At 48.3% G+C, this 25,705-nt stretch overlaps 1 protein-coding gene across 1 annotated transcript in view; it reads right to left on the bottom strand.

Moving 5' to 3' along the window:
• The window catches only part of ARHGEF9 (Cdc42 guanine nucleotide exchange factor 9), a 162,998-nt gene extending 143,304 nt beyond the window's left edge, over positions 1-19,694 (bottom strand). The window contains exon 1 of the mRNA XM_026086292.1: positions 19,652-19,694. The gene's annotated coding sequence lies outside the window, so the exon portion shown is untranslated. The remainder of the gene's footprint in view (positions 1-19,651) is intronic.
• Positions 19,695-25,705: the final 6,011 nt, after the last annotated feature.

Below are 25,705 nucleotides of genomic sequence, written 5' to 3'. Positions count from 1 at the left end.
TTCATCTGTCATACAAACATCAGTGGATTTAATTAGGCAAGAATGGGCTCCCTTGTGGCCCATCTTCTTTATTAGTCCTTTACCTGAGGCTGTGTGAGCAGAACTGTTTGGACGCTTTTCTAATGACAATTATTTGTATTGATGTAGTGCCTGTCATCCTAAAGAATCCCAAAGCAGTGTAAAAGAGGGGAATCGCTTTACTGATCCCTGAACCGTAACTACCCCAGCAGTGCAAGGTGGCAGCTGCTTGACAACACACACAATGATCTGGGCATGAAGTTTAAAAAAAAAAAAAAAAAGAGCTTCCCCTACTTGTGACAATGAAGCAACGAGAAAACTTTGCCCAGTGAGCTTTTAAAATACGGACTCAGCACTGGGACCTGTGCCACAATCCCACCAGACCGTTGAGTGCCTTCAGGATCCTGGCACACCAACACCACAGAGGCGGCTCTTCGGATGCACAAAGAGTTCAGCAACTTTTGTGCTCTGATCCTGTCTAAAATAGGTGTTTTGGGTTAAACCGTAAGGCTGGAGGCAGTGCTGGGAGACAYGGATAATGCAGCGAGTCAGGGACCCTAAAGTAAACACCCATGTCCTGCAGGGAGCTCGGAGGAGGTTCAGGCACTTTGCAAACACGGGAAGGAAACTGCAATTTAGAGAGTACAAGAGCACTTCAAATGCCACTGATTTTTAGAAAGGGCAGACTTAAGCAAAGCTGAATTTTGGATATTTTTTCTCCCAGCTGTTTTCTCCAGGAATCCSTCTCACAGAGCAAAGCCTTGGTATGCATACGGAAGGAGATACATCCATTCTTGACCAAAACCCTTCCCTATATAAGGAAAATTTACTAAAAATTTCCCATGACTCCCATCTCCACTCCACTCTTCCACAAAYGGCAAGCCAGGGCTTCCAGTTACCAGTCAGCACCATTACAGTGTGATTTCCTTAAAATTTACTCTGCGTAATTATTACCTACACTCATGAGAGATGTGGCAGGATTTTTAATCTAACCATCTTCTTTGCAGCAGATGTTAGGAAAGATGCTAGGAAAGCAGATGTTAGGTTCATCTTAAACACGGCTAGATTTTTGATATTGAATACAACATTAGAAAGCTTGGCAAGTCTGAAGAAAAAGGATCATAACCTATAAAAGGTCACAAAGTCAAAGGTGGTTAATCCAGTACTGCCACAGTCTTTCTCCATGACCCTGATGAAATCACATGGCTGTTGAGTTTCATTTGCCTCGCCAGCTGCACCRGAATGATAGCTTAGCGTCTTTTCTTGCTCAGAGTCACCACTGTGGTTGGAGGAAACCCAGCCATACCCTTAACACCCACCCTCATATTCCCCAGTGGGTCACTGCCAGGACTGACCAATTATGCAACTCTTCCTTCAGCAAATCGGCCATCTAGAAATCAGAGGGAGAGCTTGCAGAAGCACACGGTAACATCATCGTTGCGAAGAACTGGAAGCCTAGTGCAGCGAGCCTAATTCCCAAGGTGAGCATTTCGTCACTGCTAAGCTGGGTTRGTTTTGAACCAGTGACCCAGAGTAAAGGACAAATGCTAGCAGATAAGAAAAGACTTCATAATCGACCACCTAACTTGAATGGGATTTTCTTTAAGAATTTTTCTCCTTTTTGTCAGAAGGCAACTTCTTCCCATTCCTCAGGAACTTCTGCAATAACTACAGCTTTCTGAATACATTTTAAAACAAAGACTTGCTTGAATATTAACGCTATCAAAAAATAATGGGATTTGAGAGTATGTCCTTGATCATGTCTAGACAGAACTGGATGTAATGGATTTCCAGTACCTAGGTAGTGGATATTAATAGATTAATATTACTCATAGACACCAGGAACACCTCTGTGCATTATCCAGAGAGGAGTGATCCTATAGCACAAGCTCCTGCAGATGATTCATTGCCATTCAGCTCCTGACTCTCTATCTGCAAATTATCTAGGAAAAAAAATAGTCAAGGGGTGCTGAGTGGTTGCTCAGAGTTGACCTGCCAGTCTTGTCTCTTCCGGCAGAGGAAGTGACAAATGCCATCAAATGACACCAAAACTAAAGCTTAATAAACATTAAAGATGAGGAAACTGTACCCAAAAGCTGCAAGCAAAGTGCCCTATCAGTCTCTGAAGAAGTTCAGACCTGAATGCCACTGTTCAAGACAAACATCAGGCCAAGCAAACGGGAATGTCAGGTATGAAGTCAAATCTGGGTCTGAACTCCATGACTGTGCTTCAAAAGCCTCRAAGAGAGYAGAAGAATTCCTACCGCCTATGAAGTTCACCCTGCTTTCATGTTACAGCCAGCAGCCCAGAAAGGCAGGAAAGCAAAGTTCACCAACATCCTATACAGTTAACAGAGGCTGTTGCAATATTATGCCCAGGCCCCACCATCTGGCTGGCATAAATCCATCCACAGCACAGAGCCAAAGAGGGATATGGCTTCAAGTGTACCAAAACCAGTACAGRCAGAGACAGCATCAAAACTTTGCCTGATCACTGTTTCTTGTGCTCTTTTGAAAATTGAAAGGGATATTTTTTACTGGAAGAGACCTACAGCACATTAGGAGCATAATGGTATCAGCACAGACTATCCCCACTTCTTCATTTTGCAAGGGACAGCATGACTCCCCCTCCACAAGGGCATGCAAGTATCCCCAAACTCTCCTGCACCAACTCATTGCCAGTGCTTAGCACTGATCCTCACAGCTGTATCAAGCTCACTGCTCTAAGCTTCCAACTCTTTTGTTTGGAAAAAGCCACCATCAGGAACTGGCAGACCTTTTTTGGGAGACTTAGGTGAGACACCATGAGCCAAAGTAGCTTGTGCTCCCCAACAACGCTTGAATCTTGATACTGTCAAACACTAGTCTGGACAAGGGGCTGTATCTGCGAACACAAAGTTCAGTTCACACGAGGCACTTTGATTCCTTACAAGAGCACTAAATGTGCGGGGCAACAACCAAGGTACTTCAAAGATACCATTCCTCTACAAACTTCCTTAGCAATTTTTTAAGTGAGGGAAAAGAGGCGAGGTTGTTCCTAAGTAAGGTATCATTTGATGACTGCCATGAGAGAACTGTAAGTCGTACATTAAAACTTGTTCCTGCCAAAGCTCTCCTCCTGTAAATCCACACATCTGGGGGAAGAGCGAGCCGGAGATCCTGAGCTCCACTGCCTGGGCAGCCACAGTCTTCTCCTGGTAGAGGACATGTGCTACCTCCATCACTCATCATCATGCATGCAGGAGCCATGGCCCTGAATAACGGCCACCACTGTGGTGTCTTGGGGGTCTTCCACTGTGGAAGGCATAAAACATTGCCACCTTACATGTTAACGTCCGTGGCAGTAACTGGGGACTGTTGCACAGAGCTGGCTGTTGAGGAGCAGAAACATGCAGGGGTCCAGGATCACTGCCTGTGCTGCAGACAACCCCTACTCCCATTGCTTAYGTCCACAAACTTGTTTCCCTGAAGAGGAGCAGAGAAATGCTTACGTGGGACACAGCTGGGTTGGTAAAAAGGAGCAGTGCTGGCATAAGAAACATTCACACTTACCCAGGAGTTCAGCAACGTGAAGCCTTTTGTCAAGAAAGGGGAAAATGGGGAGGGGGAGAAAGAGCAGGGGTGGGTTCCTCTATGAATTAAAGCTGCTTTAGKTGTAAGCCTGGGGGAATCAACTTTAGCACTCCATCTCAGCTTCTTTCTCCCTTTCTCTTTCGCACAGACTTGCATCTCTGTGCTGTCAGACTTTGATGGTTTTATGTAACTGTTTAAAAATTGAACAGGCTTCTTAACTTAGGTTTAGCAGAATACACTTTTTTTTTTCCTGCCTTGCTCTCTCTTGAATGCACATTAAGAATAAAGATTTCCGGCGAAAACAAGACCTTTTCCATCCTCTGACATCAGCCACTGTAGTACAGAAAGCCGCGTCCTTGAGGAGGCTATTTTTTGTACGCTCTGTTCCAGCACAAGCCGACGTATCTGCAGCCCCAGTGGGCTTTCCAACTGGTAGCCGGAAAGACAGACTCATCCCAGAGAAAATACGCAGGTTAACCACAGCAGCAGAAACAGCACCCACGGTGCAACTCCTCAGCAGAGGAGAGGATCCTAGAAAGCAGGAAGGATGAAGGAAACCCAAGTGACAGTGCATTGCAAAGCCAGCACACCTTGGCGGTACACTATGGCAGCAAACGTTCACCAAGGGGCAGGCAGAGGTTTGCCCCATCCTACAGCTTAAGACGCATGGCCCATGACCTTCTGCTATCAGAAGAATCATTTTTTCTTTCTTTTTTCTAAACACAAGCAGATAAAGTTTCTGCTCTGGGCAGCTTGATGAGAAAGCTTGAGAAGAGGCTCCCTCAAGGCTCAAAAAACAGAGACAAATGACCCCCACCCTTTTCTGTGTTTATATTTCTTCATTACATTCGTTTCTAAGCCAGAATCATATTTGTTGATGCTTCGGGTTGGCAATGCTGGCGGTTGAGGCTTTTGGGAAACCCAATAAAAATATTCAACAGCAAGATTTGTAATTAAAGTCCTTCTCTCCTTTTGCATTGGCTATTACAAAGTGCCTGCCTTGGTTGGGATTGTGGGCTCTCTAGGGCAAATACTGCTTCTCAATGCTTGCACAGGCCCACAACAACAGACTCATTGCCACCTGGGGGCCAGGAGCTACAGTCAAAACCAAACACACAATACGAGCATCTCTCACTCAAAACAAATTTGCTCTCGGCTTGGAGCTGAACCCCTGGGCTGAATCCTCTGCACCCAGCCACGGCTTGTGGCAACAGGCTGGGCCTGGGAAAGGGACTTGCCACAGACTTTGCCCAGCTCCRGTTTTGGGAGAACACGAGCAAAGATCCACCCAGTTCTGCTCCACGCTCATCACTATTGCATCAGAGTGCCTTCCAGTTGGGCAGCCCGACCAGCGTCCCTCACATGGTGTTTCTTCTCCTACAAGGAGCTGAGTAGTTCCACAGACAACCCTCCAGCCGCTCTTTCTGCTCACTAACCCTGAGCATCCTTTGCTACGGGGATCCCAGCTATCAAACCAGGACTAGCTCCTTCTGCTCAACTCTCCCAACACAATACCATACCTCTCTCAGGTCACAAAATAATCCCCAAGGAGAAACCAAGCAGTGCAATCCCAGCATCATAAAGTCAAATTAAACATTTTGATATCCAAAGCCTTTTTCACATGAAGAACCTGGATGTGATTAACAAGCATTAATTAGCACAGTCTCACCACACCGCTGCGTGGAGGCCAATGCTATGCTGCCCCTTTTAGAGATGGGGATGCTGAAGTACAGAGAAGCTACATGTTATCCAGCAACATACAGTGAGTCAGGAAGATGATGCTGAAGAAGTGCATTTACTGAGATTATCTGCTATTTATCTCATGGCTGCGTGGAAGTCCCAGCTCTTTCCTGCACTCCCGTCTGCAGCATGTGGTGTTGGCTGTTAAAGACAGCGAATGAGCTATTGAAAAAGCTGCCAGTCCTGAGCACTGCACTTTCTTCTCTACAGCTTCAGCCTGCCACATCCCTACTCCAAGTTCCCCRTGTCCCCAGCCTGATGCTGTCCTCTGAGGAGATGTCCTTGACACCTAGTCATCCCGCTTGTTGCTGGTTATTTGGCAGGCAAGATGTCATATCCAGCACGTCCTGACTGGGGATCGGAAGYGTATCAGAGGCTGGTTCTTGGTTCACATGGACACTCATGCTGGTGTGCCAACATCACAAAGTGGGCTAGGAACCTGCTTCGTGGGTGCAGCCCAGCCCATGGGCCATACGTTGTGCAGGCTTGCTTTAGGGACTRTACAGGCACATAAAGTCCAAAGGGTAAGTCCAGAGTTTACAATAAAAGTGAGACCTTAGCATTTAAGAGCTAGATGGAGGAACCACCAGACCACATTCCAGAAGACGRAGAAGTGTCCTAAATAAAGTCAGCCCTGACCAGAAGATTGCAGCTTCACGAGGTTTTTGCATTGGGCCAAACGTGGCCAGCTTGTGCATCAGTGCTGTGCACCTGTGTTGTGCATCCCGGGTTTAGCACACGGTGCATCTGGACCCAACCAGATGGCAACAGCACAATCAGCTAAAGGAGTTCCTAATGCGGATTTGCAGAATGCTGCCACGTGTTGCAGCTGCACCAGGCAGAAAGCAAATAATGGAATAACTGGCAGAAGACCCTGACCTCGCAGAGGCGTCGCCGACGGCACAAGAACCGTGTTGCTACGGCACAAGCGGAGGGGCTGACGGGGTGTGACGGGAACGCGTGTCACCAGCACGGCCCGCGGCTCACCCTTGCAAGGACCTTGCTGCCCCGAGTGCAACGGGCAGCCGAGAAATGGAGCCGGAGGCCTGTTTTCCTGACCTCCCTCCAGCTCAGAGGGTTCCTGTAGACTCGGGTGTCACACAGCCATCATGTGCAGTCCTAGCAGGAAGGTTCCTCCACCCTGCACCTAGCAGGGTCTGCGTTCTCCAGAGAAGATTTACCAGCTACTGAGGGAAAGCTATAGAAAGCCGATTTAAAAGTTTTTCCTTTTAAGATAAATTCTGGTACAAACTCCCTCAAAAAGGCGATCAAGAGGCAGCACGATAAAGCTTAAGTTGCGCAAAGCCCACCCCAAATCCAAGCTGAACCCCAAATTCCTCATCCACTCTGTACAAAGCCACACGGCATCAACGCCCGCCCTTAARACACCCGCAGGCACGGCCGTACCCTGCTCCGGGCCACCGAGAGAACCCGCATCAGCCTATATTCGGCACATGATATAAACTATACAGCAGGAACCTCCTCTCGCACCACAACCAACTCCCCRGTTAACCCCGCAACCCCAGCAGACCCGCAGCCGCCTGCAATATCCTCGCCCAGCTGGATCTTCCGATGTCAAGCAAGAGTTACCCCCCCGCCAAACTTCTGACCTACTTTTGGGCCGTGTTTCTCGCCCTCCCCGTGCCTGCCCTCAGTCCCCAATTAAATCTGTGCGAGATTTCCTCAATTATCCTCTTCCTGCTAATAGATGGGGAAGGAGGATGCCGCAACAACGTATTCCCCTGGCAACGGTTCAAAATAAATCTCAGGATTAATGTTGAAGAGCGCAGGATGTAGGAATATCTTAATCAAGCACAAATGCACGGAAACGGGCAGTTACATTTGAGACGCCGGGATATAGCTGACCTTTCGCTGTCGCCACAGCACTTAACCTCTCAGACATACGCCGAGACTCTTAGTGGTCTTGTTTAATTGACAGGCCTATAAATTGGCGCTAATATTCCTTTTTAGTGCGTGTGTGTAGTTGTGCGTGCTGATTTTCAGCTGGGGTCAGCTATTTTGGAATACCGCAATGCTCCAATTGGCACAGCTAAAAAGCAACATGCCTGGGAATCCTATTGGTAAAATGCTCCGGTCTGGAGCAGGCAAAGCATCCTAATACTTAAAAGGTTCATTTCTTTACCTTAGTTTCCCAGATATACATATGCCAGAACAAGAAGGGGGAAAAAACCCCAAACAAACAAAATCTGTATTTGGGGATTTTTGCAGGAGAATGATTTCATACACACCTTTGGAAAGAAGAGAAGCAGAAATGGGGAACTTGTATTTGAACAGGTTAAGCAAGCTACTCTGACAGGTACTCACAATTCTGCATGAATATAATTTGAACAAGATTTCTAATTGAGAGAGGAGAAAGAAAAATCCGTGAGGAACAGGTAACGAACAGCATCGGGAATCACTTCCCCCCTTGCAGGAGACAGCAAGTCTTCATGCAGCTTTATAGGCCCCTTTGGACTCATCCCGGAGAAAGTACTGCAAGATAAGGAATTGCAAGTCTTCATAAACAGGGGGCTTTTATCCAAGGAGAAACCACATCTGCACATGTACGAGCAGGATTTTCCACACCTGAGTTATGAYTTTATCTCCTTTACGTACCCAAAATGATACCTTGGGCCAGCAGTGCTATGCAATCTCCTAACAGCTAGACAGCAAGCTGCAATTAAGCATATCACTGCAAAGGCAGACCAACATAACGATACTATAGGAGAAAGAAAAAATTTTATTTTAAGCCTGTGGCGTGTAAATGCAGCATATTAAAGGAGGCTGGACTCCGTCCCTGCTGCAAACACAGGGTAAGCTTAATAGCCAGCACGTCTGTAAGCACAGAGCAAATAGCAAGTGGAACTCTCTGGCAAAATTATTTAGGGTATTGCCTTGCTGGATGAGGCCAAAATGAAAACAGATGAACGCTTAAGCCAAGTAGCAGGGGCAATTTCTCCGCGATGAGATGTGAAACTCTCCCGCAGCGAGGGGCCGACCGGCTGGCTGAGACTCGGACCGGGCAACGCTGGAGGAGAGAACAAGCCTGCACTGTTCTGGAGACGGACTGGCTAAAGGAAGGAAAGAGAAGAAAGAAAAAGGGAAAAGCCACAATTCTGAACTCTTCCCTAGCATCTCCACATGCTCTGCGTGGGACGCAGGTGTTAAAAATGATTAACACCCCTGAGAACAAAGCGCCGTCTCTCAAAAACCTAGTCCCCTTTCTGTATAAGAGAGGCAGTAACTCCTATACCGCTGGAATTGTAAGCAGTAATACTCTGCTCGTCTCCGGAAAATGCACTTTCTCTAAATATCTCCTGAGAGGCTCTGAACAGAAAGCTGCAGCTTCCCCTCCCTCCCCTTGCCGTTTGCTGTACGTACACCCAAAGCCTTCATTTCCACCTTAATGCACATGTGCTGGAGCTATTTTTGGCCAAGAGTGACGTGGCTTTGTTTGCCTAACTGGGTTCCCACCTCATGATCTGCCGCTCTAATAGTTTGCAAAATAATAGCTGGGAAATGTCTGACTCCCGAGAAGTGCTTGTAAAGTTCACTTTGCCGTTATCTTCAGGGAAAAAAAAAAAGTAGGAAAAAAAAAAATCTTTCTGCAGAAGAGCTTGTAAAATGCTGTAGCAAGACGCAAACCAAATTCTTCAGTGATGGCCAGCTGGGACGTGGGGTTTTGTTGCCTAATTCCCCCCGCTGTTTTGCTGAGACAGTATCAAAACAGAAAAGATGAAATGAAACTCATACAAGACGACAACCATTCTACACAAATTTGAAACACCTGATCCACTCTCAACCTGACTTGTAACGACTCAGGTCAGCCTGAAATATCATCCATAGGAAATGCAAACTTATCACCAACGGTTAAGGATGGAGCTCAAAACAGCAGATGAATCGAGTGTGTCAGCTCGGACAGTTCTCACCTGCCAAAGCCGCGCGGTAACCAAAGACCCATCCTGAGGAATATTTGATATTTGTCCAGTGCAAAAATAAAAGTGAGATACTGTAGAAGAGAAAGATTAAACCTGATTAAACAGCACAGGGAAATAAACTGTGCACAAATAGATCCAGCCCCTGGTTCTTCCTGCCCAGCCTCCAACTACGGGCAGAAGTACTTCCAGTACTTCAGGGGAGAACAAATTCATTTCCATAAGAGCTTTGTCACTGCAAAATGCTGTAGAGGTGGGCCTGAACATCGTCCTGACCTGGGGAGCCTTCTCTAGTGATGCCTTGAGGCAGGAGAATTGACCATTTTTATCTCAGCATGCCCTTGCTTTGGAAGTACCACACCTTCACATTCCTACTCTGCTCCTGGCTTTGTCTCCAAGGATGGTGTTGCCCGAGAGAGAACACTACGTTTGGGCAGGATCGTTGCCATGCAGAGGTATTTTCCTCTTTGAAGACCCTGCCCCGTGATGTGGCGCGCGGTTTCCTGAGGCAGCAGATTCCCGCAGCGAGAGGCGATCCCTTCTACTCATCTCACCGCCATTCGTTCTGCCACGCGTGCTCGTGGGCAACGGGAAAAGCAAGCAGAAATCGTTTTCTATTTGAGATATCTGCCTCCACTCTCTGCCTCCCTCCTGCCCATCCACCACCTTCATCCACCGCTGCATCCAACACTGGAAGACCTTGGGGCAATTCACTTTACAAACCCATTGGCTCTACAATGATAAATGATTTAACACCATGAGCAGCTTGGTCCCGTATAAAACACTGCCTCAGTAAGCAGCAGGGACCAAGACCTTCCTGGGGAACAGGTCTTCCGCCCCCTCTCTAGGAGGAAATTTCTCAGCTGAACAAACCACTGGGCTGCCAGAGATAGGAGAGTCTGGAAACCTCCTTTCTTACACTGCTCCAGAACACCACGTCGTGGTAGCTCCACTCATGGTGTTGGTTGGCCGATTGTGCTGCACCATGTAACAGCCGGGGAGTTAGGCAGCAAGCACCACACTATGCAGTTACAGGGAAAACACCTGACGATATCCTGTTCAGCAGGCCTGATGGAGATAAAATAATATACTAGGTTGCAAAAGATTGCATTAGCTTCTTAATCGTTTCCAGAGCATTTTGTAGAGTTGATGTGGAACTGAAAGTCTCACATCGCAGAGAACCAGTCTCCTGTATTGCAAACACAGCAGAAGTCTACTGAAGGTGCTCTAGCCACCAGTTGCCCAAACACTTGAACATCTGGGAGTCAACAATAACAAGACAAAAGCAAATGCGCAAGACAGCTTCCACCAGCACAGCCCTACGCAAGTCCAAGAACACTAATGGCATTGCAAAGGACCGAAGGCATCACTGCTACGGTGAAGTCTTGGAAAAGCTTCAGTTTGTCTTAAACAACCCTCTTTTTCCTCTGCCCAAGCTTTTAATTGGCTCTACCTCCATATTAAAGACTCAAGAAGGCTCTTGGCTCCCTGCTGCAAGGAAGAGTTAACAAAGAGGTCAAGAGTCCAAACGGGAAAGGCAGGTAACGCTTCAGGCAGGCGCAGCAGGTAGATAGCGTGGGTAGCGGCACGCGTAGCTGGGTCACCCTGCGAATGAATCAGTGAATTGCAGTCCCCACGGCCAGCTTTAATTTACCGTTTGCTATTTTCCCTTCCCCGCTTTCTAAGGGCAGTAAAGGACACCAGCTGGCTGCAGCCCCTCCAGAACAGAGCACGACTGCAGCAAGGCACCCGAGCCAGCGCTCCGCAGCGCCCTGCTTGCTATTCAGTTCAGTCCCTTCTCCGGCATTACGCTGACACTGATTTGACCCAGCCATTCCACATCCAAACATGGCAGGGGAGCTGCCTACACCTATGGCATACCAAGTCCCCTTTAAAAGGCAATCACAAATTGTAGCCTGGCTCCAGCGGGAGCTGCTTGTTTCCCCAGTCAGTGGCTGAACTCACCTAAAAATTTGGGAAGTGTGTCAAGAGAGCAAGCAGAGGAGGACCCGTCATAGGAAGAGCAGTGGTAGAGGTATTTTTGCTTTCAGACATGCAAGTTCTTGTGCGAGGAGGAGTGTAAAGGGGAAGCATTCGGTACTGACTCATCTCCCTTTGGGGAATCTGCTTCTCTGGGCACCCCGCTCTCAGACCACACTTGACGTCAGTCCTCTTCCAGCTCGCAGCAATTATTTTACTTTGCTTTCTATCCTTTACTAGATCATATAGAGCATCACTGGGGAGGCATCCAAAATTTGACACCACCACACTAAGCAATGACAGGCGGACAGAACTGGAAAAGGCCAAACTTCGTTTGCATGCAGATTTGCACAAAAACACGTCTTGACCTGGGAAGTGACCCGTGCCACAACAGCTGTCCACATGCAACTCAAGTTAAATCCATTCCTGAGGACAAGAATGGTCCAAGGCCTGGCAATCAACCAGTGCCCAAGGAGCCCTCTGAAGATGGTCCCAAATAGCATACAGGCTTTGAGCTACATCCCCAACAAGGGGGTAGTTTCTCTGATGCTGGCTCAAGGTGGTTCAGGCTCTACAACCTCCCATACCCTTCAAAGGTTGTGTTAACACAGCCGCTCGCACCATGCAGTGCTGGGCCAAGCCCCCACAGCTGGCGAAGCAGCCAAGGCTCTTCTCCACAAGCGTAGGCAATCCAGGCACAAGCACCCAGCCAGGCGCAGCCCAAACACCCATTTGCAAAGCACAATTCCCTTGTGGATGAGAAACTGCTCGGGTGTGATGGGATGCTGCAAGACATCAGAGCGGGAAGAACAGTCCAAGGCTCGGATACAGAAACTGCTCTTGTGAGTCCCCCTCCTGACTCAGCCACATCCCTCGCCTGTGGAAGTCCTTCTCTGACTCATGCCTAAGTCGTCAGCCAGGCATGACAGCTACTGTCCCCGTTCCTCCCCCTCATCCCACTAGCCCTTTCCAGCCTCGGTGGTTTTCTGCTGAACTCTCCTCCACAAAGCTGGATGGATCCAGGGGACACTAACGCAGCATGACAGCCTGAACCCATTGCACCTTACTTGTTCCAACTTTTCCCTTACAAGTTTATTTCATGGCTACTCTCCATAGACTGATGCACAATGTGTCTTGGTATTACAATGGCTAAACAGCATTTAATACTGGTAAAAGCTCAAGGACACCACTGCACTGCAACCAGCTATTATTTGGTCTTTTTTTCCAGCTGCACAGGAGTGCAACCACTGACCCCATCACACCAGACACAGCTAACATGAATGTCTATTCTAGTTCCAATAAGACCAATCTCTCAAGATTTTTGGACAACAGGATAATATATATCCCTAGATATTAGAGACTGAAAGAGATTTATTAGGGAAATTATCCTCTATATTCTCTGCAGTCAATTAAGAGATGAAGATTAAGAGACTCCCTGATTCATCTAGAAGCTCAGTCCAGGCCACGTGGTTTCACGGATATAATATCCAAGTTCCCTTTGCAGCTTCTCATCCTGTTAATTTTATACTCCTCATTCTCCAAGTACATGYGCAGCGTTTGGTTAATGTACCAAGTTCATTTCAGGTATAAAAGCATCACAATTCTATAGAACAAAACCAGGGAAAAGCTAGACCATTTACTCCTACCTGTAGTAGTGACCGGGGCAATGCATTACCCAAACTCCACTTCAGCTTCTGAATTTCAAAATGCAGAGCAAAATCCACCCAAAGCAACTGAACCTTACCTGCAAGCCCCGATTTTCACATGCTAACCAAAGCACATTACACTGTGGCCAGGTGCACTGTATTTGTTTGCTTCTGGATGTACCCCCCCCAAATTACATGACTACCATCAGACTGAAGGAGATGTGGGAAGGAGTAGAGGGGATGGTCACAGATCTTCCTTCCAGTGGGACCAACAGAAGTAAACCAACCGCATTGGACTCATTGCTGAATTGCACAGAGCTCACGACAACATTGGGGTTGGACATCAGCCCTCCCACTTCCACAGTGCAGCTCTCCATCGTGAGAGCTGAAGGGGAATCGCCTTCAGACACATCGGTTTGATGATGCACGGTGAAGCACTTCAGACCTCATCTCTCAGAGGACTTCCTTTCTATCCCTTAATGAGTTTTTCCTCAGAGCCAAGATGTATTCACATACCCAGTGACCTCTGGCTTCAACGGTACTTTTGTATGGAAGATGCATCTCAGAATAGCATCTCAATAGTGACAGAAGAGGAGATTTTTAGGCTATGACCTGCGCTTTCGCCTTTCTCTCCCAAATTTAGCTCTTACTCAGCTAAATACTCATGACACTGCAGTAGCCTTGAATTCCAAATGCAGCCAGAGCTTAGGAAGCACTACAAAAGCATTTGTTCCAATATTTACTCAGAGATTTTTCATGCTACACCTAACATGGACTTTGGTTTATTGAGAACATAGTGCACTGGGGAAGGCCAAACCACACAGGGTATATACTGCTGCCAAGCAAATTGTCATTAAGGTTTTAGCAATGCAACACGAATTGAGGTTACATTAAAGCTTCTTTTGTATAAACCGTATCCCAGAGTGAAACTCAGTGACAGAGCTGAGTAATAAGTTGAAGCAGAACAATCAAGGTGGAACTACTGAGCAATAGGAAAAAGATCCCTTCTTCGCTGATATTTAAGATGAGGATGGAGAGCTTAATTTGAACTGTAGAAGAGTTGATTATGTACAGTCACCACCACACACGTTTATTGCTATTGTAGGATGTAGTACCCACCATCTGCAGGGGCACAGAAAACAACCCGAGGTTCAATTACACTGTAAAGACCATCAACTGGAAGCTGAGATCTTTCTTAATATAAGCTTATATATAACCTCTAAAGAGCTGAGAATTTCTTCAAAAAAGGAACGTCAAATCTCTCTCTTTCGCTATCCAGAACAGAAACTCACAACTCAAAGCTCGCTGTTTCGTCACTTGAAGCTTCTCCTTCCAGTAAGGATTCACGCTTGCTCAAGCCTCGTCTGTCCCTAGGGGCTGTGGAGAAACATCTATGCTATGGTACTCTTGGTGTAACACCAATCAAGGCTCACGTTTGAGACCAGCGCTGCTCTGTACAGAAACACAGCACTCTCACATGTTATTCCTAAGCAAAACAAAACAGCCAGACCAGGTTAAGTTCATAATTTCTGCTCACTCTTGGTACAAGCAATCTTAAAGCCTATTTTGCACTTACATTCATCCCAGTCACTGGAGAGTAAGTTCAAAGTATGGTCCATTCACGCGAAACGGATGCAAATCGCTTTACGGATGACCTGGAGTTCACAGTAGACTATACACATTCATTCAATGTTCTTCATGCTCTGACAAGTTCATAAACTAAATTGGATCAGACGCATTGGACCTCAGGTGCTGAAGCCCCCACCGCTGCTGCAGCCCCCACTAATTCAGAGAGCCTCACTGAGCACAGTTCACGCGGACACATGGGCAGCATATGACGCCATTAGAAAGTCATGAGGCTCCGAGGCAGGTGCATCAGGGTCTGGCAGCTTGGACTTAACTGCTGTTTCCTCCTTGAATGAGCAAGTTTTTTTTTTCTCACAACGCTGCACAGACAGAGTTTTTCAGAACTTGGAAGAAATGTGTTTATAAACACCTAGAGTGGCTTCAAGGAGGAAGATAAAGGAAAAAAATACATTTAAAGATTTCAGAACACTGTTAAGTAGCACAGCATAATAAGGTTTATTAAGATATAAAACAAACTCCAGAAAATATACATATCAGACATACCCTGGCAGGAGAAGTACTGAATGTTTGAAGCGAGGGAAGAGAGATTAGAAGAGGATGCGTTTTCTTGGCAGCCCCCCATAGGTTTATATAAACCTCGGGTCACCAGCGCACTGATATTTAAACTATTTAGCCCAAATAAAGCAATGGGACTATGCTTTTCTCTGAGCCTATTCATACGGACAGAAGAACTAAAAAAAAAAAAAAAAAGTCACTGTGATTAAATCCAGCTCACGTATCAGAATGCAGCAGTCTACAACCTCTTCCACACCCCCTTCCTCCTCAAAGCAGTAAGGCAAGAGAAACATGGCGCAGGACACATTTCAAACAGGGGAAAAAAAACCCAACCCCACCAAACAAAATGCTCACTCAGCATTACGTAGAAGATAAAAATAGAAAGCAGGCCAGCTGGTACAGAATACCAAGCAGCATGCCCTATTCAGCGCAACACAGTATGAGCAAGACAACCCAAATCAACCTTCCCTTCACTGTTCTCTCAGACGCTGCATGTTGCTTGAATTTTCTGCTCCCGATAGACATCCCGGTGGGGAATTAGCGCTGGGGAGCCAAGGACTGGTGCGTGTGGCTCACACATCCACCAGTATTGCAATGGCAGCCCCCCACCAGCCTCCAAAAAGAGCTCGTGACTCGGAGAGGAGCAAGGACAGGTTGGGCTGGTGGGGTTTTGTGAATGTTCAGTCGCTTTGTGCAGCAGGTCTGTAGGCTGCCTGCTATTTGTACAAGTGATGCCAAAGAAGCTGGCTTTGATATGGAGGCAAGGTTTCCATCCTCAGTTAAGTAATGAGAGCGTGGCTTCATCCAGCATATAAATCTGTGCTTTAGCCCCTTGTACRAGACTACACTGTACAGGAGGTGGGGAAGAAGCAGAGAAGAGGAAAGTTTGGGAGAAGATTCATCTTTGCTAAGTTGAAGACTAAAAGTTAAATCTCTAGACATGTATGCTCCCTTCACAGATAGGACCCAGCAAGCTAATACACCCATGCCTACAATTCTCGAGGGGATGGTTTAGATTTTGGGATGGGCTGAATTCTCCTCCTGGAGTACATTCCCCCAGCACTTGCCTATGGAGGGAGCCGAGATGACTAACTTTGGTCAGACAGCTAACTAGGAGCAACAAGTCCCTTCCTATATAACAGCAGAGGCCAGCAATTTGGGTCAGAATGAAGCCATTTCAGGATGGGACTGTCAACCTGTACTTCCGCCATTCAGACCCATAAAATATCTGCCAAAATTGCTCTGGTGCTGGAGAAAGTAACCAATTTCTACCCCAGGACCTGTCACTGGTCCCAACTGGTAGGACCTGCTTGAGAACATAGCACAGAGGTATGGTGAGAGGTACCAAGGGCCCTATCAGAGCTAGGACAGCCTTTCTGGTTACTCTTTGGCATTTCAGCTTTCTACTGCAAAGACTGCAGATTTGGGAACCTGGAGGTCCTGTGCAAGCTGGTCCCAATTGTGCCAAACTGCTCACATAAAAGCAAAGGTTGCGGACAAGCTAAGGATTAAAACAAGATGTTTTGCATAAAAACTACTTCAATTCAAAGTTACTCTCCAGGCAGAGAAACGTACTTAAAAAAATACCAAGAGCTTTTAAAAGAAGACTCAACTTGACCCCAGTTTACTTTTTTCCCGCTTCTTGAAATTAGGAGAGAATAAAAAATTTGTGCATGGCTCTGCATGTACCACCCTCTGGTGCTTCAGTTTACCCATCCCCACCTAAGAAGTGGGATAATAAAGTTTACCTACCCCACTGGAAACTTCTAAAACCTGTGTCCAAAGTTGCAGATACTCATTTGTTAGGACAGCTCGGGCATGACGGAGAGGAGAAGAGAGTCATGGGCAATAAGAAAAAACACAGGAGGGTGTGTGTGCATGTGTGCACTCCTAGGGTGAATGGGAGATGCAGCACAGAATGAGATGCTTCCCTTTCTCTCCTTTCCTGCTGCCATCACTTCCTTCTCCAATTGCATTTTGCTCTTCTTTTCCTGCCCTCAGGCGCAATGGAGAAGTACCATGAAGGGAGACAGCTTGGCTTCTAAGAGCAGCCATCCCTGCTGTCTAGGCAGGCACATGAAGATGCAGCTAGTTGCAAAGTCATCAACACAGTTTCCAGATGTGACATTTTATGGTCTTGACCAATGTTTTGTCAGCGCCCTCTTGCTCTCTCTCCACCTCACACATTCCCACTCAGGATGGAAATCAGACACAGTTTCTCCAAGAGCCTGGCCTCTGGTTTGGAAGTATAAATCACTCCTTTCTGTGCTAGATCTAGCCACTTGGCTGGTCTTCAGCTGCCAATGAATGGATTTGACAAGAGATACCCAAGCCCACAAATCTTTACTCAAATTTATAAATCTCGTCAAAGAAGAAATTTCCTTCTGGCAAGGAGGTGATTTACAGACCCATAGATCTTCACTCAGCTTGGGACAGAGGTGACAAATGGATTTTCAAGCTCTGCTATTGTTAGCCACATTTATAAAGAACTGCAAGAGCAGGATAAACACAGTGCTTCTGATTTATAAACCCCAGCACTGGTTTCACACACCTGCTTATTCGCTGTAATTCAAGCCAAGCAACAAGCTGCCTAACGGCAGCAGTGAACAAGTCTCCAAGGGCGTCTTGATCAGCACCCAAAAACAATTCCCCGGCCCTGTGACGCGCAGGTCTTTGGCACGGCTGCATCCGAGCCGAACCTCACACACTGGTCTCTGTGCTCATTTAGAAGCAGTTGAGAAGCTCATTTCCCTTTCCATTTCCAGATCCTCTGTTGATACCACCAGTGGAGAAGGAAAGCTTCTTAGCTATCCATTCCCAGACTTCAGTAGTATTTTTAGTTTGCTGGAGTTTTAATTTTCACCTGCCTTTGTAAGGATGCTCTAATTTCCCGTCTCTAGGCTCAGTCAGAAATAGGTCCGTGTATTCAGATGACTCAGAGCACAGGCCATCTTGTTTTTCATGCATTCAGCAGCAATACCGTGCCACAACACAACGGCACCTTGGCCTCAGAGCGGGGCCTGAAGGATGGCTATCGAGGCTGCAAAACGTACGGTTCCTCTTAACAGATTAAGAAAGGATTTGATTTATTAAGCTGGACCAAACATAGCCATGCATCAGTCAGCACCAGCTCCTGAATACGGAAATGTTTTATATGATATAACACAACTGATGGTATTCCTAGGTAGGGCTTACATACTGTGCAGCAGGACACTTCATTGCTGTAACAGCAACGCCACGGGAACGTTATCATTGCCTTCCTTTATTCTGCCCCAGAGCATGAACAGCTCTGTTGGTATTAGGTCACGTGTCAAGCTAGAAGCTTAGATGTTCCGCACCCCTACAACCAGAACGGCCTTCCCAAGTGGAAAGAGGCAATCCATGTCTGGTACAGATGTAGACGAGGAACCTGCAAACCACAGGAAGCAGAGCAGGACACAAGGGAAGGGAGGGAAAAGTCCAGCTCCCTCCGACTTGTATCTAAGCCCACTAAAACTGTGAGACTCACTCATGGCCAGCTTACTGCTTCTATCGTGGAAAACCAAATGCCCAGAGGTTGGGTCCTCCCTGGAAGTCGCGGGTCGGGAAGGCAGCTCAGCAGACGTCAAAGGGAAAACGTCAACAATAGCGGACTAGTACGGAGGGACAGGAATAAGGAGCTGCAGAGACCCAGCTGCAGATGGTCCGTTTTCCCTTCTTTTCAGGGGATAAACTCCCCGTTTCTGGCTTCCAGCTCATCCTCTGTTCACCTGCCCCCGAGGAACAACAAGGGTGAGACCTCTCCTGGCCTGTTCACTAGCCACCTCTCCTCGCATCACGTTAGACACGAGCTAGCAAATCTACCGTGTTGCAGACAGCCCAGAGCCTTACACGCTGGGTACTGGTGAAACCGGACTCGCACAGGAGACGCATCCCAAAGACGACCGTGGGACAACCAAGGCTTCCAGACATGGCACACAAGGCACCGCGCAGAGGAGAAACAACTCCACGCCCAAGCAAGGAAGCGCATCAGCCAACGGCAGGAGATTTTGCCATCTTTCCCGCAGTTTTTTTTCATTCCCAGAGAGAGGCAGGGGCATCCCCAGCCCCCCAACAGCTTTTACTCCCCCCGCGGAGATCATCATCCACAAAAAAAACCCTCCTGGATTGCACCTCTATTAGCAAAACACTTGGGGAAAGAAGCAGGCACATAAATACGTCACAGAGATGACACAGCTGGTGACAGACCCAAACCCAAAGGACACACGGTTAAAAAGAAAGAAAAAAAATAATCAAAATCGCATAGCAGATCTACAGGTGATTTGAAATGTCACAGCGCGCTCCACGCGCGAGGAGCGCTCGGCCAAAGGAAAGGGGGGCCCGACACCTCTGTCGGCCCATAAAGCCTCCAAAATAGAGCAGAGGGAAACTATTTTGGCAGAAAAAGCTTAATGCTCCCCTTCTTTCGTTGCTACAAAGTAACGCTCATAACCCCCAAAAAATCCCCACCGGTGGCTAAAGGAACCAGGGATTCAGGAAGCTTTTACTCGAGCAGATTGCTAGTTTCCGAGGCTAAACACGCGGGAGAGAAATGCCACCCCTGCAGCAGCAGAAGGGACAGCTCAAACAGCGCCTTACTTTATCCACCAGCAGCTGCTCAGCTCCAGGCTTCAGGGGTTTCCATCGGCTGCCACCGTTCCTGCAGTCCCTGCGCACCTCCAGCGTCTTTGAACCCAGGTCGTTCTCAGCTGCCAGGAGAAAATCCACCGGGAAAAAAAAAAAAAAAGGAAAAGGAATGACAAAAGATAAATGCTGTGCTTGAGCTCAGGCTGGGGGCGGAGGCTGTTCTTTCAAATGAGAGAAACAAAACTGTTTGCAAGAGGCTCAGTTCAACCTCTCCTTTAGCAAAAAATAAAAAGAGAGCAGGGAGTATATTTAGGTGCTTTATTCGGTGCTCTTGGGATACAAGAAAAATAGCGCAGCTCGGGCACTACAGAAACGCAGGCACAAACTAAGAGCCGAATTCGGAGGCGGCGCGAGCAGGTACGGTCAGGCAGGCTGGGTGCGAACGCTCTCGCAGAAGCGCCGGGCAGCACCAGCGTATAATCTGCGTGCACCGCTATTAAAAGTGCGGCAGCTCCTTGGGTCGTAGCTGCTAACAGCACTTCTGCAGCCTGGGAGCGGCAGAAATCCCAGCTTCACAGTCACCGGGGTCTACGTGATGCAACGCCTTGAAAAAGAGAAAAGCTCCTCAAATTTATGCAGGGGGAAAAAAAAAAACCCAACAATGAAAGTGTCTATAAAAACCTGTTTTTTCAAAGAAGCTGGGAGAGTTTTCTCATCCCAAGCATTTCAGGCCAAGCGCTTGCAGACGCAGTTCTGGTCCAGTTTTAAGCAAGTTGCACCACTTCCCCCAAATCGCAGCTTGGCCCTACAGAGGGAACATACCAAACACAAACCCGGCTTGGGAAGAGGAGGCACGTGGTGGAGGAGGACTAGCAACTTCACTTTCAAAACTAAGCTCTGCTCTTCTAATCAAACTGACTTTCCAGCTCGCCACCCTGTCCCACCCTTTTGGGGGCGACGCCGTCGTTCCAAGCGAGACGGGGGTGTTTCCCTCCAACACTGGGCAGTGTTGGGTTTTAATCCCATCCTCCAGTGGACCCTTCGCATCCCTCTAGCGTGGAGCGATAGCTGACAGCAGGAAGAAGCCAGCGGCAAGCACCATGTGTCCCCCACCCCAGCAGCTGCCAGCGCCGGCTCCCGAGTCGGACCAGGCAGCACGTGGGATGTATAGATGTGTGTGTGTGCATGCATATACATGCCCATGTGTGTTTGCATCCCCTGGAGGCTCGTCATCCCTTTCGGTGAGAAAAGCATCTCCAGAAAGCAGCCAAATTCCGCAGTTCTTGCCTAAAAGATGCACRACCCTAATTTTCTTCTTTTGGATCCACCTCTAACCCAGGCAGAGGTTTCCCATGAGTTAATCCTGTGGGCCCCAAAACCGGCCAGCAACAGGGCAAGTGGTGACAGGCTTTGGGAGAGTGGAGATGAACACCCCGGACCCCGCGCGCCTGCGGTTCAGGTCACCCTTCCCTTACAGGGCAAGGYGCACGTGCTGCAGACCGCGGAGCATCGCAGGCCACGAGCCCAGAGCGAGCGCAACCCGCCAGAGCCGCGGCCGCGAACCCTTTCCCCTGCAGGCAGGCCCCCTCCTAAGGGACGGGGCCGAAGGACTGTCCCTCACCAGCAGCGTAAGCAAATGAAAACCCTCTAATTCTTGACCCCGTAGGTTTTCTGTAGGGCCACAGAGCTGCGGCTTCCCTCTGCCAGCCCGCCGAGGACCCTGGAGCACTTTGCAATCAGGCAAGTCAGGACAKGGAGCGTCGGTCTGACTCACACGCACAGGCTAATTAATAAATTCACAGCCACGAGCCTAACGCTGCTCCCAAATTGCAAAGATGGGGGCTCCGCTGCTGCCCAGGACAGCACCAGAGCCGAGATCCTGCTTGGATCTGGCCTGGGTGGGCAGCAATCCTGCTTTTCTGCCGGCGTTGCTGGGAGAGAGATTGCACGGAGCCCCATTTCCCAAACGTGATGCTGACGTAGGCAGCCTGCTGCTATTTTTAGCAGCCCGCGTTTCACTTTCTAGACTCGTAGCAAATCAAGCCGCAGCGCGAGCGCTGATTATAGCAGGAGGATGATACCGGGCTCCGGAGGCAATGTGCCGACATAGTAGCACTCACGAGCAACGTGCAAACACAGTAACGCTCGCGTTTTTGAGAGATGCGTGTGCTGCTCCCCACGCGCTAGAAACGTGCGCACCCCTACGGAAGGGCCACCAGCGAAAGAGGCAGCTGCCTCACCTCTTCCTCCCCGGTCCTGCTCACTCCTGATGTGCTGCCACCACGCATTAACTCTTTGGATCCCCAGGGCGCTCTTTAGCGACGCCAGCACAGCCTGGCAGCGTTCCCACGCCCGTACGCAGCCAAATTACAGGATTTTGGGCGACAGCAGGTGTCCTTCAGGAAATAAATTTCCTCACTCTCATTATCAATCTTTCTAATTAGAGGTTCAAAAATGACGTCACCTATTCAGCCATCAGCCTGTTTACCTGCCAACACAACGCTTTTCCAGCAAATGCATCTTGTAGTGCTCTCCTCTAGGGTCATTTTGAACAGGACAAATTACAGTTACGATAACCAGGCTCTCCAGAGGATAGTTCATCACAGTCGCTGGTCTGTGACACTCTCTTTTTGATCAAGAGTACCCAAGCAAGATGCAAGCTTTCTGCTGCTGCCCTACGTTTCCAAACGAACGTCAGACCCGAGCTGTGATCTGAGCTTATCGAGAGCATCCACCACTATCCCAAATGGCAAGCGTTTGCCATGGAGACTGATACCAAACGTGGATGCAAACCCAAGCCAGTTTCTGACTTCAACCCACTGCTGCCCTTGTCTTGCTCTGTAGGACCCGTGGGACTGAAAGGTGTATCTGGGAGTAAAACAGCCCAAAGCTACTCACCGCCTGTGCTCAGTAACAGCCGCCTCCTCCAGCCCAGCTGGTCCAGCCCCATCGGGGTGCTCTGGGAGAGGGGTAAGGAGCGACATCTCTCCAGGAGGATTTTGAAGGGAGGTGCTTGTGGGGATGGATGAAGAGGATGAGACAGAGGCTGGCAAGAAAAGGGTGGGAGAAGAACATTACCAATGTTTGTCAAACCTTGGACAAAACAATCACTGCACATTTAATATTTTTTTTTTTTCAAGACACTGTAACACACCTGAGACATCCTCACTCAGATCTCACCCTCTTGGGTTTTTTGACTGAAAGATTAAGACTATCAGGCTGCCCTATCTCCCATTTCACATGGCTCACTAGCTTGACCACAGCTTGAGGGTAACACTTTCCAAGTTCCTTAAGTCCTAACAACTTCCAGTAGCATTTAGCCTCCTAGGCACTTTTGGAAGCAACATCTAAAGAAAACTTCTCCATTCTGGGCAGCATTTTGCCTGTGTCCACTACCACATCAGCAGAGTCCCATGGGTCAGGACTTGCAGGTCCCATGACCAGGTGGGGCATGGCTGCAGCAGAGCTGCAGACCAGCGCTACTATAGCATTGCTAGGCAGGGACTGACAGCCCCAGCCTGGGCTGAAATGGGGCCCTGGACCCGTGGGTGTGGGTGGAGGCCCCAGGGGAGGCTGGTCAGGGCCATTAAAGCCTATTAGCACCCTCGAGGCCCTGAGCAGCCTCCCCTCCCAGCTAGGTGTGTCCTCACACCTGATGGAGATCTAGGTGCAGCAGGGGATGTAGAGTGGTTTAACTGCTAGGAAAGGGATGTGGCATGGGAGACTGAGGCTTCATATGTCAGGGCTGGTGCTGGGCCTGGAGAGGACAATCAGGCTTAGTCACAGCCCAGTGATGGCCGGGCAGAGCTGTGGTGACAAGATAGGCTCAGGGTCCAGCTGGGCAATCAGCCCATGAGCCCGGGTCCAGATCAGCAGGGCCCACAGCCAGGCGGGAGCACAGTCACAGTGGAGCTGGAGACCAGCTCTGCATTGCTGGGACAGGGACTGATAGCCCCAAACTGGGCTGGAACGGGGTGCTGGACCCTGGGCAGGGGTGGGGGAGGCTGGTCAGGACCAGCAAGGCCATTCCCACACCTTGCCTCGCATCAGGGAGAGTCCTCAGTGTGTGATCCGAGCACCTTTGGGATGAAACTGTGCTGAAGGACACACTGCCGTTGCACAGCTGCTGTGCAACCCGAGCCGAAGCACGGCGAGGGAGGACAGCTCGGAGATGTGCTTCAAGGGGTGCTCCTGAAGTGAGCTACTAGATGCAGCCTTTGCTGGCCTACAGACAACAGCAGGCTGTTCATCTCCGCTCTTCTCACCAGGCGGCTGGGTGGCCATCACCATTGGCCTCCTTGTAAGGCCGTGCTGAAGAGATGGGTTAGTAAAGCAGTGGGAAATGGGACAAAAGGGATTTTTTTGCAGTTGCAGCACTTGAAGGACACAGTTATGGAGTAGCACAACAAGCTTGCAATGTCTCTGCTGATGGTGCAGTTTAGGAGAACAATCTGCTCATCTTTCTGCCTGTCCAGCATCTTATTATAGAAATAAAAGTTAACAGTTTTTAGAATAAAGCTAGGATACTCACCAAGAACAATTTCTGCAAAACCCTGACTGAAGTATTCAGAGTCTTGCTGATAATAATATCTATGTAAAAGTGAAATAAATTAGTAACAGGATGTCATTTYCCTCAGTCCCCGAAATCTTAACAAAACACTCCCTTCCAGGCATTTCCAGAGGTCTTGTAAGGTCTCATCCAATTCCACAAACAGAAGCCTACAGATGGTCTTCGAAGCGGACAGGAGGCGAATAATCATAATAACAGCATTGCTATTATTACTGTGCTGTTGGATTTTCTAGGTCTTTATCTGAAATGTTTGTTTTTAGCTTATAGTAGTAGATGAAACACGGGTAATATTCCCTGCTGATTAAAACAGCTCCAAAGTCTTGCTACTGTTGCTAAAAGGTTAGCTCCAAATACGTACTATTTTAACCACCTGGCTGGCCTGACCGATGGCTTGGGGTGGTCAGTTAGAAGAATAAGGACTAACTATATTGCCTAGCACTTCTAACACTTGCTCTTCAGAGCATCACCATTTGGGCCAGAACAGGGTCCCAGAGCACCTGATGCGCACACACACCCAGCCGGCCACTCCGCGCTGAATGGGGTTGATGTGCACCTTCTTCTGGGCTTCTGTTACACGGTGTCACTCTCAACACACCTCCCTACAACGTTTTATCCCTGTGACTAACGTGGTACCTACACCATAATCATTGAAAACAAATTGGGGTGGTACCTCATCTCCAGGTTCAATCCTTACCAGGTTTCGAATGGTTCAGATGTAAGGATGGGGCAAATGACACCACCTAAAAGTATACCTGGGACCAATTTCTGGTTCTCGGAAAATGCCAGGTATTTTTTCAAGAAAATTAGAACAATTCTTTTTCCCAGAAAGATTCACAGGGAAATGCAGAAATTATCATGGTGGTTTCCCTGGAAGCTGACCGACAGCAACTGCGAACATCACTATACCAATAGCCTAGGATATACTATTTGAAACAGTAAGACACTTGCAACTGATTGAAGCACCTATAAAGCTGATAAGTACTCTGGCTATACCTCAAGGTAACATTAATCCAAAGAAAGAATTATCTTCTGCAGCTAACTGGAGAAAAACGTTGGAGTTTTTTGACGATCCCAGTTTAAGAGAAAAAAGATTCAGAAAGAGACAGCCGTACGGTGATATTTTGCAGCGCGGCTTCTCTTTCAAATCGCAGTTCAAACTCCCACTTTCCTCTTCGTTCCCCGCGACGCGCGGCAACGTGGAAGTCTTGCGTACGACGCGAGAGTCGAGGAGTCGGCAGAGGATTCGGTTTTACAAAGGCCAGGAGAAGGAAACGGGAGGGCTACTCACAGAATCACAGAAGGGTTGAGGTTGGAAGGGACCTCAGGAGATCATCTAGTCCAACCCCCCCTGCTCAAGCTCACCGTGCGGCTCTTAGTCCGTTAGAGGGGCCGACTTGTCGGACTCGCACCGCCCCGGCTGCTACCTGGGGGTCTTCCATGCTCTAGCAGCCCCAGTTTATCTTTATTCACAGATGACGAACGACGCGGAGAGGCTA

This window comes from Apteryx rowi, unplaced genomic scaffold (genome assembly GCF_003343035.1).
Source record: "Apteryx rowi isolate R43461 unplaced genomic scaffold, aptRow1 scaffold_69, whole genome shotgun sequence".
Classification (NCBI taxonomy): Eukaryota; Metazoa; Chordata; class Aves; order Apterygiformes; family Apterygidae; genus Apteryx; species Apteryx rowi.
Note: the sequence above shows the minus strand (reverse complement) of the source record. Positions and strands in the feature narration are given on the sequence as shown.